We start from the raw sequence: 17,336 nt of genomic DNA on the forward strand, positions 1-17,336 counted from the left end.
CTTCCATTTTTTCCCTAAAAAGCAGGGGTCTGAAACTATATTATAAGAAGCAGATAATTCCAGGAGACATTCTAGAAACGCAGGAAGCAAAACCCTGAGGGTAGAGAAGGGATTCTGGAAGGAAATTCTCCTCACCCAAGGAGGCGAGGTTCCCATAGTTCTCTAACATCAGTCCTTGTACAATTCTCGCTGACCGAGGTCCAGGCACTCCCACTCCTCTAGAGTGAAATTTATGGCCACATCCCGAAGGTCAGCCCTCTCTAAAATACAAGTTACACGTGCCATGTGGCCATAGCAAGACTTCCTAATGTGACCCAAGAAGGAACCAGCAAGAGAAATGGTTTTGATTTAGGAGAATGTCTGGTATTACACAAGAATATAATTTTTACATGCTAATATTCTCTATCATATTTTTAGCCCCAGAAAAAAGATGGTATACAATTCATAAAACCACTGTAGAGATTCTTTTTATCTGGGAGAAAAACTATACTATGATATGATCTACAAAGGCATGTCTATTTAGAGTGATGTTATACAGAATAAATCATCTATCAACCAAACCTGAATATTTTTCTCCAAGTTGGGAATATTTTTTAAAAGTGGATTCAAATTCAAGAGTTCTGGAGTCAGACCAGAGTTGTTCTTCTTTAACAAGCTCATTTTTAACTGGTTAGTTCATGGTTATTAGGTCAAGGCTGTATATTGTCACCCTGCTTATTTAACTTATATGCAGAGTACATCATGAGAAATGCTGGGCTGGAAGAAGCACAAGCTGGAATCAGATTGCTGGGAGAAATATCAATAACCTCAGATATGCAGATAACATCACTTTCTTATGGCAGAAAGTGAAGAGGAGCTAAAAAGCCTCTTGATGAAAGTGAAAGAGGAGAGAGAAAAAGTTGGCTTAAAGCTTAACATTCAGAAAACAAAGATCATGGCATCTGGTCCCATCACTTCATGGGAAATAGATGGGGAAGCAGTGTCAGACTTTATTTTGGGGGGGCTCCAAAATCACTGCAGATGGTGACTGCAGCCATGAAATTAAAAGACGCTTACTCCTTGGAAGGAAAGTTATGACCAACCTAGATAGCATATTCAAAAGCAGAGACATTACTTTGCCAACAAAGGTCCATCTAGTCAAGGCTATGGTTTTTCCAGTGGTCATGTATGAATGTGAGAGTTGGACTGTGAAGACAGTGCCGAAGAATTAATGCCTTTGAACGGTGGTGTTGGAGAAGATTCTTGAGAGTCCCTTGAACTGCAAGGAGGTCCAACCAGTCCATTCTAAAGGAAACCAGTCCTGCATTTTCATTGGAAGGACTGATGCTAAAGCTGAAACTCCAGTACTTTGGCCACCTCATGCGAAGAGTTGACTCATTGGAAAAGACTCTGATGCTGGGAGGGATTGGGGGCAGGAGGAGAAGGGGACGACCGAGGATGAGATGGCTGGATGGCATCACCAACTCGATCCACACGAGTTTGAGTAGACTCCGGAAGTTGGTGATGGACAGAGATGCCAGGCGTGCTGCGATTCATGGGGTCGCAAAGAGTCGGACATGACTGAGTGACTGAACTGAACTGAACTGAACTGAACTGATATCCTTGTACTTTTCTGAATCTTCATTCCATTCTTTGGAGAGTTTGACATTGAAACACCAATTAAAAATCATAATTTGTCTATTTTTAAAATATGTTATATAATAGAATTTATATGTGACTTTGTTCTGTATTTCACATGTCTCTCACATGTACTTTCATAATATAAAAAATAAAAGAGAGAAAAATAAAAAAAGGAACACAGACAAATACAGAGACAACTCTAATAAATGTGTATACCAGTGTAGGTAACTGGGAAAAACATAAAAATATACCTCAAAAATGGATCAAATAATGTTATCATTTTTGTGCACACATTTACACTAAAATGGGAAGTATATACGTTTTAAAAGTGAGAAAAAGTATTCAAGTCAATAAAGTCTGGTTAAATTTCATTTATTTGTGGGTGATAATCTGTATGCTTTAAATACACTAACATACAAATGCACATAACAATATAAAATAAATTAGAGTTCTTGGTTCTGAGTCCTTTCTTTCAAAATCTATATCATTTGTGTTGAGCTATATTTTAGAAATTTAACATAGTTACACAAACATTAGGAATAATCATAACTATTTGTGAAAATAAAAAAATGTGATAAGATGATGATTTGAGATATGCCAGTGGAGTACAATGTAAACTCAGACCTGGACTTGTGTAATGAAAACCTCCACTTCCAAAACTCAATATGCCCACTAAACACAGGTTTGTTCAGTATCCAAAGCAAAAAGAAACTAAGAAGGTATGGATTTCTACTGTAACTGGTGGCTTCTGTATGTCCCTGACAATCATCCAAAATCTTTCTTAAAGATGAAGAGGAAAAATGTGAACATCACAGTGCTGGAATCTCACATAAGACTCTGAACCAGGAAAGATGCGGTATAATGGAATAAATGGTAACAGGTGATCTGAACCTACCCTGAAAAATGTCAGTCATGCAAATTTCAGTTCACATATACCTCCCCTGTTCTGCGTCCTGTATTTTAAGAGCAAGTTATTTTAATGATATAGACCTTACACTATTATTTCTTTTTGTTTCAAAATTGTCTGAAAAATTCCAGACCACGGAGTTCATTCTACCTATAACTGCATTTTCTTACTCCTGTTCTAAAGATCTGAAGTTTCATACAGATGGAAGCTCCTCACTGCAGTTCCTCTACTTCCCTAAGATCCCAACAGCAAACCACATCCCAGGGGGAATCTTGGATACCAGTGACTCCTCATGTTGATCTCTCACAAAGGGAATATACTTTCAACTTTCACCAGTTGAAAGTCACTAAATCGCACAGAGAATTCATCTTGTTCTGTAGAAAGCTGGGATAGAGACAATGGAGAAAAGGCTCTGAGACATAACGGAGAGGTGGTCTAAAGAGCTGGTCTTCACTGTTGTAGGAAAAAGCAAATAGTTGAAAACAAACAGCCCAAGCACCCCCTCCACCAAAAAAAAAAAAAAACACAAGTAGAGAATTAAAGGTTTGCAAGTTCTCAGTCCAGGCATTTCAGGAGGAAAAGCAGACACAACCTCAGACCCGGGACAGGACATGTACCTGAGAAGCTGCCATTTCCTCCTCTTCTGCGTCTTCTCTGGGGGATGTTATGCAGCAAACACACCTCTGCATCTTGAGAAAATACGTTTAAAGGCATCCGTGCAGCTCTATAACTTGCAACCACCTCTCCTGTCCTCTGTCTCAGGAAAGATTCAAGAACAATCACTTCCTACCTGGAGACCAGCCTGTGAACTTATTTCTTGATTGTTCTCTCCCCACAGAGCTCCTAACCCTCTGCTCACACAGACCATATGAGCTGACTTCCCAGGTCCAAATCCAGCTAGACCAACCCTGCTGCCTCTCCTCAGACTGAAGTCCGGCCTCAGCTCTTCCAAATGGACCAGGAGCCAAATGCTTAACCCAGGCCTCCCCCTTAGAATCCCCTGGAGCACTTCCTACACACCACACTGATGCTCCCTCAGGACCAAGAGAGAACTCTGGGGAGGGCACAAGGGAGGTCCTTTCCTAATACTGATCACGTGATCCTGATGGAAGCAGATGCAAATCACTTGGCCAAAGATTCTTTCTGAACCAGTTCAGTGAATACAAACCCCTCGAGGTCAGGTTCCCCACTCTACGAGGTTATTAATCTGCAGGTCTGAGGTGGGGTCATGAAAGGAGTCTTTAGCAAGTTCCCTGTTTATTCTGATGCTTCTTCCCCAAGACCCACTCAGGAGCCCTGAGCTTGAGCCCTCTCACTCAGCACAGCTGAGACATCTCAGGAGGGGAGGGTTTAGGGTGGGAATTTCTGAGGGAGGTCAGGCTAGAACCAGGTAGAGAAAGCTCCAGTACTTGGGGTTCAGGCCTTTCTAAGGGACCCTGGGTGAAGGGCTGTGGGCTCCCCAGGCTGTGCGTGGATGGGTCCATTCAAACCAGAGGAGCAGGATTCTGGTGAGCTCTGAAGGTGTCCAGTAGGGGGGCCTGTGCAGTAGACCCTGGGGTTCAGCAAGACTGCTGATCTCAAGGAAGGGGGTCATCTAGAGTAGGTGCTCACAGGACTGGCTGGTGTGAGCTCAAGGACCTGCAGGCTGCCTGCTCCCCAGACAGACGCTGAGGCAGGAACAGCACGGGGCAGTCAGGGAAGCTCTCCACAGTACTCTGTATGGTCCTTATTAGAACCGTCACAATGTCCCAGTAGTTACAAAATGAGAGAGTAGATACAACATAGAAATGGTGGAAAATATCTGAAGTTATTAGAGGTTTAAAGCCAGTAAGGAACTAATTTCTACAGATGGCATCTCTCTCTGCTACCAAATAGTTTGTTACGGTCTCTTCTCTACAACCTTAAAAAAGGTGGGAGAGGTTAATGATGGTGGTGGTGGATTAACACTAAATTCATTACAATCAACCAAAATACTAAAAACTATTCACTTTTATTAATTAGCATATTTAACACATAGTTGAAATAAAATCTTTTACAACCCACTGTGTGATCCTTGATTAAAATACAAATTACAAGCATAGAGAAAGATATTTATTTTTCTGATACAATGACCTGAGAATTGTGATTTCTATGGTTTACAAAACAGAGGCTAGGAATCACTTAGTAAATTAACAAACCCTAATTATATGATTTTTTCAGGAAGGGTTTCCCATACATTTCTAGGTTATCACAGAAGATGTTTTTATTTCAATGTTGTCAACTAATATCCATGACTTCTGTTGATATTATAGATACGTCAATATTTTAGTTAACCATCACTGAGTTCTTACAAATCAAGTGATATAACTACTGAAAATTTAGAACAAACCTGTCTTACTTTAAAACATGGAAAGAGTCCATCGTCACTTACATGATGTGACCTACAGGGATATTTGACATCAATGACAAACACCTCCATTTAGATGTTCATTGTACATTTTACATTACTGTGTCTTTAATCTTCTAATGAAGCTTAGATATAAATGGTTCCAACACAATATAGAAGGTCTTCTCTCATCTTTGAGGTAGCAACCATCAGAAAACGTTTGAATACACACTAGAAACAAAGCCTAGCATGGAGTACTTGAGGGTTGAATTACATTCATTTTGGGTTTCAAATAATCTCAAATCATGTCAGTCTAAACAAGGATACAGTGCTAATAACTGCAACTTCTTAAACACCAACCGTTCATCTCATGATCCTTACTAACATATCAATTTTCTACATGTTTTAACTACGGATTACTCTCTGCAATAATTCTCCTTCAGAGTAACTTCAGAAAACAGGATTGACGAAATGCTTTTTAGTAAGCCGTCTCTGATATTTACTTAGGTTTGAGTTTTGATTAAATACTTTTCTACATATTTATTACATCGTTCTCATATGTTTCTTGTATAAACGCTCATGTTTTCTGGTGTAGGTTTAGGACAAATCTCTTCTATCACTTGCTTCATTACTAGGGTGTACTCTCAAAAGTCTAGTGAGATGACCACTCTGATTAAAGCCTTTGCCACATTCCTTTCATTTGTAAGGTTTCTTTTCAGTATGAATTCTCTGATGTTTATGAAAACTTGAGCTCTGACGAAAGGCTTTGCCACATTCTTTACATGTATAAGGTTTCTCTCCAGTATGAATTCGCTGATGTTGAGTAAGGCTTGAACTTTGGGTAAAGGCTTTGCCACATTCCTTACATTTATAAGGTTTCTCTCCAGTATGGATTCGGCGATGTGGAATAAGGCTCGTAATTTTGATAAATCTTTTGCCACAATCCTTACATTTATAAGGCTTTTCTCTAGAATGAATTACCTGATGTTCAGTAAGACTTGAGCAGCAAGTAATGACCTCACTGCATTTGTTAAATTGGTCGGACTTCCCAGTATGAAGTCGCTGATGGTGATTAAGACTTGAGTTCTGTTTAAAGGCTTTGCCACACTCTGTACATTTATAAGGCTTCTCTTCAGTGTGAACTCGCTGATGTCTTGTAAGACTTGAGCTACAGTTAAAGGCTTTGTCACATACCTTACATTTATAAGGTTTCTGGCCAGTATGGATTCGTTGATGTTGTGTAAGATCAGTGCCACGCATAAAGCCTTTACCACACTCTGTACATTTGAAAGGTTTCCTTCCTGAATGGATTTTCCTATGTCTAGTTAGATTGGATGAGTAAGTAAAGACTTTCCCACATATATCACACTTGTTCTCTTTCCGTGGATTCTGAATCCTCTGCTGTCGAGTAAGATCTGAAGACGGATCAGAAACTTTCCGGAGTGCTCCGAGTAATTCTCTCCTGATGCTCCCCTTGCAATCTCCACGCATGGTCGCCATGCCTTGCAAAACGGAGGAAATAGAGGACAATCGGCTCACAGCTGGGCGAAAGGACGCCAAATCTGTCAAGATCGAGAAAAATAAGGATAATATGAAGTTTCCAGTTTGATGCAGCAGATACCTTTACACCTTGGTCATCACGGACAACAAGACAGAAAAGCTGAAGCAGACTCAGCCCCCAGGTTCAGCAGTGAAGGAGCGGAAATGAAGCACACACACTGATTTGAACTGGATTAAAAATTTTTTAAATCTCAAAAAAACAAGAAAAAAAAGAAACATTGTCATATTCATTACAATTATAAGTCTGCCCTCCAATATGAATACTCTTATATAAAGATGTGAAGTGAAGTGAAGATGCTCAGCCGTGTCCGACTCTTAGCGACCCCATGGACCGCAGTCTACCAGGCACCTCCGTCCATGGGATTTTCCAGGCAAGAGTATTGGAGTGGGGTGCCATTGCCTTCTCCACTATATATAGATGTGTTCACTGATAAAAGATATTCCTACATTTATTACTTTTAAAAGCCTTGTGTGAACACTGAGGTCCCTGATATTTGTTCAGGTTTGAGACTTGTTCAACCTTATGCCCAGTGTCATTGCATGTATAGCGTCTCACTCCATCACAAATACTCTTGTAATTATTGGGGGTGCAGCTCTTACTTAAGGCCTGACCTATTTTAGTACACATGAAAAGTTGTTCCATATTAACCATATCACGATATGTATTGAACTATGGTGGTTGGATTAAGTGTCTTGTATTATTATCAACATTACAAATATTGGAACAGAGAGAATAATCTGTTGTTGGAAGACTAATGACCTCTTCCTTGCTTACAGATCTCTCAAACTGCTTATATTGGGAGTTTTCCCCCTGTTTTTTAAATATCTAGTTTTCAGACATGTTTGAATTTATGTTTAATCAAAGCCTATGTTCAGAATAGTTTGAATGAGTATTTGCAGTATAGACTGGATACCTTTCCAGATTTTAGACATTTCCTTTCAGAGAATATGTATATTTCAAAAACGATGCGGGTCTTTGCTTAAAAATATGCACTCTCTGCAGATATTGATGCCTGAAATTGGTGTTTTTCCCAAACTGACTCATAGTACTTTTTTTTTTGGCAGTCATATCTGTATTATGTGAAACTGTCTCAATTTCCTTATGTCCTTGCAAACATCCTCTCTGTATTTCATGTGCCCTTGTATATTCCCAGTCTTTCATTAAATGTAAGTTGCCAAGGTGAAATCTTTCATTTATTTCTAGGTTTGCTTTTGGGAATACATCTTCTAACCCTGGATTCTTTGGCATCAAACCCTGGGTGTCCTAAGAAGAAACAGCTGAAAGATACCAAATAACAAGTCATTTTACTTAGTATTTTCAGTGAACATCCTTAAATATTTACATGACATTGATGAACCCTTCACTAGGTTAAGGATAAAAGAGAGACAGAACTATCAAAATGGCAGAGGATTAGGAAGACGTGGAGTTCATCTCTCTACAGGTGCATCGAGAATACATGTGCAAATGGGACAACTCTCACAGAGCCCAGCTGAACACTAACAGAGGATCTTGGACACCTAAGAGGACAAGAAAGTTTCCTGCTTAGCCAGGTAGGACAAAAGAAAGAAGAAAGAAATGGAAGAGGCAGTATGGGACCTCCAATCCTAGTGGGGGAACTGAAGAGAGGTTGACATCCGGGGAAGCCCGTCACTGGGACGGGATGGGAGCTCTGTTGGGGTAGAAGAGGAGCCCCATTCTCTGTGGGAAGAGAACATGGCAACAGCCTGTGGCAGCAGGAGAGAGTGAGACCTGTACACAGGCTGCTGCCCCCAGCCCTGCCCACCCAGCCTGAGAGGGTGGCCACCGCTGCAGACAAGGGCTGGGTGCTGGAATGTGGGGTTTGGAGAGCAGACCCAGGCAGAGGACTGTGGTTGGCTGTGAGGAGACATCCTGAGGGGACAGGAGGGAGGGAGGAGCTCTGTAAACAAGATGCTTGTGGAGGAAGCCTGTACCTCTATAGCGCAGAGCACCATTGGTGAGTGATGTCCAAAGGGAAGACCCACCATTGCAGCCTCTCTCCTGTGCCAGCCCCTCCTTGCCAGGCTCTAGGAAGGGCTCTCACTGGGCTCTACTTCTTATCACACAGGTTTTTATTTGAGAATGTTCTATTAGATGTTTAAATCTAAAAGTCATAACTGATATTGACAGAGAACTCATCAGAAAGTGAGGACATGTGGGATAAAGTCCAGGGAAACTGATAACAAACAAGATAAATGAATAAAGTAGTCATTCTTCAGAAATTAAATAAGAAGACTTTAAAGATATGAGAACACAGGAAACTCTACCTAGTGATCTATGGAGACCTAAATGAGAGGTAATCAAAAAAGAGTGGATATGTAGTGGATATACATATACATGTATAATTGATTCTCTTTGCTATACAGTAGCACAGCACTGTAAAACAGCTATACTCCAATAAGATCATTTTTGAAGGATTTCCTTATATTATCTAAAAATTCTAATAGTTTAGCAACCATTAAAAATATGGTGGAAAATGTTCTAATCTCTTATGCCAATTTATTTTAACATTCTTTGAGGTAATTGAATATATTCAAGTATTTTAGCATTGAGGAATTGGGACAGATATACTTAATATATTTAACATGAATTCATGTAAAGGAAAAAGAAACTTTGAAGTAACCCTGAGATTTGCATTCTTTCATTTTAGGGAGGTTTTGATTGATGCAGTGAAGAAATGATTTGAGTTTAAAACTTATAAGTTCATATTTGTAGCTTCCAGTGTTTTAGAAATTATAAATCAGAAGAAAAAAAAAATCTGTCCCCAGTATTCCTAGAACTTTAACAGTTTGTCTACAACTCCACTCACACACTTCTCTCTAGAGGTAGAAACAAACTTTAAAAGGAGCATCATAGAGTTACTCAGAAATGGGCACAGTTTTCCCAGGATCTCCAAGAAATGGAAGAGCAGCCAACTCATGCAGGTTGTCACAGGCCAAGAAGAGAATTTTAATTCTCACTGTGAATGAGAAAAGTAACCACTGGAGATGAATTCATGATTGATTAAAGAGATAGAATGGGGCAGGAGATATCCATCTATGACAGCAACAGAAATATAACCAGACTTCCCCAAAATCATATCCACTGAAGCAGATCTTCTGAAACCATACACAAAGGATAGATTCCTCTCTGATGCTTGGACCTCTCACCTGAATCATCTGCTCCATCCATTCAGACATACCTGGGTGTATTGCTGTTGTCTCTATTCTCCTTACGTCCTGAGGATCCCTCATTTTCTCCAGAAAGGTGACCAGGTCCGGCTTAGAGACTACGAGACCTATTCATCAGAGAAAGGAATATTTGTTTTGCTAGAGTTTCATCAGTTTCCAATCCAATATGTATTCATGCATGAAGAGAACACATGGTTGACTATTAATACAGCCTAGAGAATGATTTTCCCGAATACTTTATTGAAAGGACATTTACAACACTAACAAATACATTAAAGAACAGATCTGAGATTCTAGTGAAGTACTACTAAGGTAAAAGTAAGTAGTAGAAATCTGATATGAAAAGGAAAGTGACACCCTTTTATACTACAAAACTTACAGAATTGCCACGAACCTAAAAGGTGGCAGATTACATCAAGGAAGAAAAAGGTTACAATCATAACCCTCATGAAGTCTTCTTTCTAAACTCACAGATTCCCATTTTCCCCTAAAAAGTAGGGATCTGAAACTCTTATAAGAAGCAGAAGATTCCAGGAGACATTCTACAAATGAAGGGACCAAAACCATGTGAGTAGATAAGGGATTCTGGAAGAAAGTTATCCTCACCCAAGGAGGCCAGGTTTCTGTAATTCTCTAACATCACGTCCCTGTACAATTCCCGCTGACCGAGGTCCAGGCACTCCCACTCCTCTAGAGTGAAATCTACGGCCACATCCTGGAACCTCAGCCGTCCCTGAAATGCAAAGTACATGTGTCATATGGCTGCGGGAAGACTTCCTGCTGCTGCTGCTGCTAAGTTGCTTCAGTCATGTCCGACTCTGTGCAACTCCATCGACGGCAGCCCATCAGGCTCCCCTGTCCCTGGGATTCTTCAGGCAAGAACACTGGAGTGGGTTGCCATTTCCTTCTCCAATGTATGAAAGTGAAAAGTGAAAGCAAAGCCGCTCAGTTGTGTCCAACTCGCAGGGACCCCATGGACTGCAGCCCACCAGGCTCCTCCGTCCATGGGATTTTCCAGGCGAGAGTGCTGGAGTGGGGTGCCATTGCCTTCTCCGGGAAGACTTCCTAATGTGACCCAAGATGAAAACAGCAAGTTCAGAGACCTGGTTTTGATCTAGAAGAGTGGCCGGTATTACACAATAATATACTTTAATGTAATATTTTCTACCATATTTCTAACCCCAAAAGAAGAGGATGAGATATGATCCATAAATCACTACAGAAACTATTCTGATCTGGAAGAGAAATTGTAAAGTAATCAGATCAACATTGGCATATTTATTTTTTAGTGTTTTACTCATGTGACACGGGATAAATTGTTGGTTTTAATGATTTTATAGTCTAATAGGATAGTAACCTTGGCAGTAAGAATCATTTTAATTTTAGTATAATTTTAGTATATATTATATATCTTTCTGACAATTTTAGAAGTCTTGAATGTGCAACAGAAATAATGTAAAATCAATAATGTTGCTGGCACACCTTTTGGCAAATATTTTAACAAACATTCTGTACATGGCAGAGCTTAAATTTTACTTCAACTTATGGACTCTAGACTTTAATAAAATATAAAAATACACAGAGACAACTCTAATGAAAATTTATAGAAATTTCTATATTTGTAAATAATATTTGATAATATTTGTAAATAAGAAAGTGTTAGTCACTCAGTCTTGTCCTATTTATTGTAACCCCATGGACTGTAGCCTGCCAGGCTCCTCTGTCCATGGAATTCTCCAGACAAGAATACTGGAGTGGATCATGATTCCCTTCTGAGGGACTCTTCAAAGAAAAAAACAGATCAAATCTTATCAACATGTTCTCGAACATAAACATACACTAAAACGGACCTATATACTTAGTAACAGAGAAAAACTGTCATGTCAATAAAATCAGTATAATTTTTAACTGATTAAAAATGTGCATTAGTATTTGAAGATGATATTATTAATTTTTAAAAATAGACTAGGATGCAGACATACACAATGATATAAAATAAAGTAGAGCTCTGGTTCTGAATTTTTAAATTTCCTGAAAATCTGTATCATTTGCACAGAGCTATATTTTAAAATTTAGCACAGTTGAACATAGATTAGCACTAACATGATTCTTGTAAACATTCTGGAAAATTCAAAAATGTAATGAGACTATATGTGTGATGTGAGCATGGAGTGTACTGGAAATGATCAGACCTGGATCTGAGTAATGAAAACCCTCCCTCCCAAAACCCAGCATCTCTACTAAACACACGTGAATTATGTCAACTACAAATTGGCACTTGCCAAGAGCATTGCCAGCAACTGAACAACAAGGGCATTTGCCATCTGCCTCTGGGGAAAGTGAGCCCTATGGTCCCTGCCGCTGTCAACTCTCCCCAGAGGGAGTTCAGGGTGGATTGAGGCACTCTGCTCCAGGGAATCTAGTGGAACAGGTCTTGTCAGGAACTGATTTCATGATCCAAACCCTTGCATCTCTTTATATCTAGAAAATCACTTAATGGTGACACCAGCTCCTCACGACTGGCAGAAAACCTTTTGTAAAGTAAGAGCTTGACTGCATTGAACTCCCCCTTGTTAGGGAAATGAAATGAATAGTCTGGTTTAGGCCTCAGAGACAAAGCCGAGCTGGCCTCTGACCTTGCTTCTAACCTGCCTGGACACTGCCCTGACCGAAAGCGACTGAGTGACTGCCTGCGGTGAGTGCAAGACTTACAGCACCAAAGATAAGATGGGGGAGAAATCTTGAGATTGTTGAGACCTTGGGGGGCCCAGCCAACTGAACCCCAGGCTTAGCAACATTCCAAGTTTTACAAGACAAACAGCTTTAACATAGAACCAGGCTTGCAATTTGGTCACAGATTGGTGAAGTTCTCAGTGTGTATCCCTCTTGGGATTATAAACCAGACCCGAAATGCAGAGTTTGAAGTCTCACCCAATGAGCAGAAGCTCTGCTTGGGACCTTTTCCCCACTGAGAGTCCAGATGTGCTGTGTCCTGGGACTTCCCAGTGCTGTTCCGAGTCTGGATGTTGGTCAGAAGCCAATTTGGTGAGGTATCCTCTGCTGTTTTTACTTCTCTTTTCTTTTAATGTTAGTATATTGAAAGTCAGTTTGGCAATTTTAAAGTAAATATCTGTATTATTTATTTGTATGTAACACGTGATTTATTTTGTTAACAAACCCTTTTAACCTGAGACAAAAGCGAAAACTTTGGCAAAACAGCCCTTCACCAAAATCTTATATAGACTGACTTTCCCCCACTGCCACCATAAAGCAGTCTCTCAGAGCTCTTTGAGGTGCTGTCTCCAGGGCTGCAGTCCTCATTTTGCCCTAGATAAAGCTTGATTCGCAGCTATCAAGTTGTGCATTGGTTTTACCCAACAGTGTTCATTTTCCAAACCAGAGAGAAACTGAAAAGATACTGAGTTTCCCCATTAACTGGGATAGACACATCCCTCAGTTTTTCTTTCCAAGACTCTCGTTCAAGACAGAAACAAAAAGAAAAGAACTTCATAGCATGGGAATCTCACACAAACATCTAAACCAGTGAATATCTGAGGTCATGGGGTAAGAAGTACAAAGAACAATGCACTATTCCCACCGGATATTTTGGCAATATTATGGAATCCATGATCTGAACCTATGGTGAAAAGATATCAGTTTTAAGTAAATTTCACTTCATATTTACCTCCCATGATCTGTAACCTAATAATACGTTTAGCAGCCATTGTTTCTTATAGATAGAGAGGATAGTGTCTGCCACTTTTTTCATTTCTGAAAAATTCTGGACTGCTGAGTTCATTCTACTTATAAGGACATTTTCTTACTCCTGTTCTAAAGAACTGAATTGCATCCAGATGTAAACTCATCACTGCATTTCCCCTACTTCTCTAAGATCCCAACACTGAACTACATCCCAGTGGGAATCTCAGATACCAGTGCCTCTCCGAATTGATCTCTCACCAAGGGAATACATTCACCAGTTGAAAGTCACTAATTCACGTTGGGAATGCATCACTCTCTCTAGAAAGCTGGGATACAAACAATGGAGAAAAGGCTCTGGGACACTAGGGAGAAATAATCTAAGGAGACTGGCTTCACTATTAAAAGAAAAGAGAGAGAAAATAAGGCTTTGATAACAAACACCCCAGGCAGAAAAATTAGAAGCAAAGAACTAAAGGTTTGCAGATTCTCAGTCCAGGCATTTCAGAAGGAAAAGCAGACACAGCCCCAGAGCCGGGACAGGACATTTACCTGAGAAGCTGCCATTTCCTCCTCTTCTTCCTCCTGCTCTGTGTCTTCTCTGGGGATATTATGTTGCAAACTCATAACTACATGTTGAGAAAATACCTTCAAATGCAACAACACAACTCTTAAACCTGCCACTGCTGCAGTGAACAAGAAGAAAAAGTTTTCTTGGTTCTCTCACCCTTTTCTGACTTTCTGTGTTCTCGTAGTAGGTAATCAAGACTAACTTGATATGCTAATCACATCCTGGGTTTGGTGCTCACCTTTCCTGCACGCTCGTTGCAGACCACCCCTGCGAGTTCTTCTCCTTTCTTCTTGCGTTACAGGGAGCAGGCCGCAGAACAATTCACGAGAGACAGTAATGGACCCACCAACTGGGCTACCAGACCCAGGGTCTGAGGGTTTCTGAAATAATGCAGGAGGAAGACCTGTATATAGGAGCCCGGAGCTGCAGCCTCACACTCAGCACTCAGGAGACCTCAGAAAGGGAGGAGTTAGGGCGGGAACTTCTAGAAACAAAGAATGTCAGCCTGATTCCCTGGGGAGAGGCTCTTTCTAGGATGGGTGTGGCCTGTGCTGTGCCCTTGAAGGAGCGGAGGCGAGGTGGGGGATGGCTGCTTGGTGGGAACCACCTGGGGGCCTTGGGTTTTGAAAAGGCTTTGCTCTCAGCTGTGCATACTCAGTATCTCAGTCGTGTCCAACTCTTTGCGACCCCACGGACTGTAGCCCTCCAGGCTTCTCTGTCCATGGAACTTTTCACACAAGAATACAGGTTCAGTTCAGTTCAGTCACTCAGTCGTGTCTGACTCTTTCCGACCCCATGAACCACAGCGCGCCAGGCCTCCCTGTCCATCACCAAATCCCTGAGTTCACCCAAACCCATGTCCATTGAGTTGGTGATGCCATCCAGCCATCTCATCCTCTGTCGTCCCCTTTTCCTCCTGCCCTCAATCTTTCCCAGCATCAGGATCTTTTCAAATGAGTCAGCTCTTCGCATCAGGTGGCCAAAGTATTGGAGTTTCAGCTTCAACATCAGTCCTTCCAATGAACACCCAGGACTGATTTCCTTTAGGACAGACTGGTTGGTTGGATCTTCGTGCAGTCCAAGGGACTCTCAAGAGTCTTCTCCAACACCACAGTTCAAAAGCACCAATTCTTGGCTCTCCGCTTTCTTTGTAGTCCAACTCTCACATCCATACATGACTACTGGGAAAACCATAGCCTTGACTAGATGGACCTTTGTTGACAGAGTAATGTCTCTGCTTTTTAATATGCTGTCTACGCTGTCATAGCTTTCCTTCCAAGGAGTAAACGTCTTTTAATTTCTTGGCTGCAACAGGAGTGAGTTGTCATTTCCTAAGCCAGGGGATCTTCCCGACCCTGGGATCGAACCCATCTCTCTCACGTCTCCTTCCTCACAAGGCAATTTCTTTACCATTGTGCCACCTAGGAAGATCAAAATTCTTCTCAAAGATATCTTGAGTCCTTCATTTCTTTCATTCCCCTCTGCAGCCTGGGGACACAGGTTTTCACAAGATAATTTGCATTGTGACCACCTGTCTACAGGTGGGGGGGTCTCCAACTTCAGAGACCAGGAGTCTGAAGGGGTTTATATCACAGCTTTCTTTGAACCTAAAACAAGGGCAACAGAGGATGTTGGGTTAACAGTGTGTGGGAAAGAGACAAATGCCTTTGAACATGATTCTCTAAATGCTTTCTGATGACCAAGCAAGGAAATAATGATCCTTGCTCAGTAATAAGTGACCTTACCTGTGAAATAAGACTTGAGAACATTGTTGCTCTACTTCCTGTGTGTGTTTTTCTAAGATTTGTGAATCATCTGCTACAGTTTGTTGTCTGCTCCATTTAGAGAGCTCTATTTTCTCACACCTTTAAAGTATAATGATTAAGGAAAAATTAAAGATAGAAGCATGTCCATTTTTTTCTAATGTTATATATTCTAAAAAATATTCAGTGTGCACGCACTGATACCAATTTTTTAGATGATTTAGTTTCACAGCAAAGTTGAGAATAAGGTACAGGGATTTCCCATATACCTCTTGTTCCCACATGTGGATAATCTTCCTACATATCTCTCCCCCCCAGAAGACACATTTGTTACCACTGAAGAATCTATGTGTACATTAAATAGATAAAGTCCCTATGGACTTCCCTGGTGCCTCAGATAAAGCGTCTGCTTACAATGTGGGAGACCCAGGTTTGATCCCTGGGTTGGGAAGATCCTCTGGAGAAGTAAATGGCAACCCACTCTAGTATTCTTCCCTGGAAAATCCCATGGACAGAGGAACCTTGTGGGCTACAGTCCATGGGGTTGCAAAGAGTCGGACACGATTGAGCAACTTCACTTTCTTTTCTTTCCTAGTTTACCCTTATGCTTCTCTTTAGGGATGTGCACTCTATGGGTCTGGGCAAATGTATAATAACCTGTGTCCATCATGACAGTTTAACACAATTTCGTGATCCTGAAAGTTCTCCAGACTCAAGATATTCATAGCCCCTTCTCTGTAACCCAAGTCAACCACTGACCTTTTCAATCTCTTCTATATTTTCTACAATGTGGTTTCTTTTTAATCTCTTTTAATGTAGTACAATTTCAGTTGTGTTCAACTCTTTGGACTTCTGTGGCTCAGATGGTAAAGTGTCTGCCTATAATGCGGGAGACCTGGATTCGATCCCTGGGTCGGGAAGATCCCCTGGAGAAGGAAATGGCAACCAACTCTAGTACTCTTGCCTGGAAAATCCCATGGACAGAAGAGTCTGGTAGGTTACAGTCCATAGCGTCACAGAGTCAGACATGACTGAGCAACTTCACTCACTCACTCTCAACTCTTTGAGACCCCATGGACTATACAGTCCATGGAATTCTCCAGGCCAGAATACTGGAGTGGGTAGGCTTTCCCTTTTCCAGGGGATCTTTCCAACCCAGGGATTGAACCCAGGTCTCCCACATTGCAGGCAGATTCTTTATCAACTGAGCTATCAGGGAAGCTCTTAATCTCTTCTACATTTCCTACAAAGCAACAGTTAGAACTGACATGGAACAACAGACTGGTGCCAAATTGGGAAAGGAGTATGTCAAGGCTATATACTGTCACCCTTCTTATTTAAGTTCTATTCAAACTCAGTTCAGTTCAGTTGCTCAGTCTTGTCCAACTCTGCAATCCCGTGGAGTGCAGCATGTCAGGCTTCCCTGTCCATCACCAACTCCCAGAACTTACTCAAACTCATGACAATTGAGTTGGTGATGCCATCCAATCATCTCATCCTCTGTTGTCTCCTTTTCCTCCTGCCTTCAATCTTTCCCAGCATCAGGGTCTTTTCCAATGAGTCAGTTCATCACATCAAGTGGCCAAGGTATTGGAGTTTCAGCTTCAGCATCAGTGAGTATTTAGAACTGATTTCCTTTAGGATGGACTGGTTGGATCTCCA

The 17,336-nt window shown here is 41.0% G+C and overlaps 1 protein-coding gene and 1 pseudogene; both read left to right on the top strand.

Moving 5' to 3' along the window:
- Window positions 1-17,336, top strand: part of LOC120871946 (zinc finger protein 420-like) — a 719,570-nt gene that overhangs the window by 35,971 nt on the left and 666,263 nt on the right.
- Window positions 6,391-6,699, top strand: LOC120872059 (annotated as a pseudogene).

Source organism: Oryx dammah, unplaced genomic scaffold, assembly GCF_014754425.2.
Source record: "Oryx dammah isolate SB20612 unplaced genomic scaffold, SCBI_Odam_1.1 HiC_scaffold_13, whole genome shotgun sequence".
Lineage (NCBI taxonomy): Eukaryota > Metazoa > Chordata > Mammalia > Artiodactyla > Bovidae > Oryx > Oryx dammah.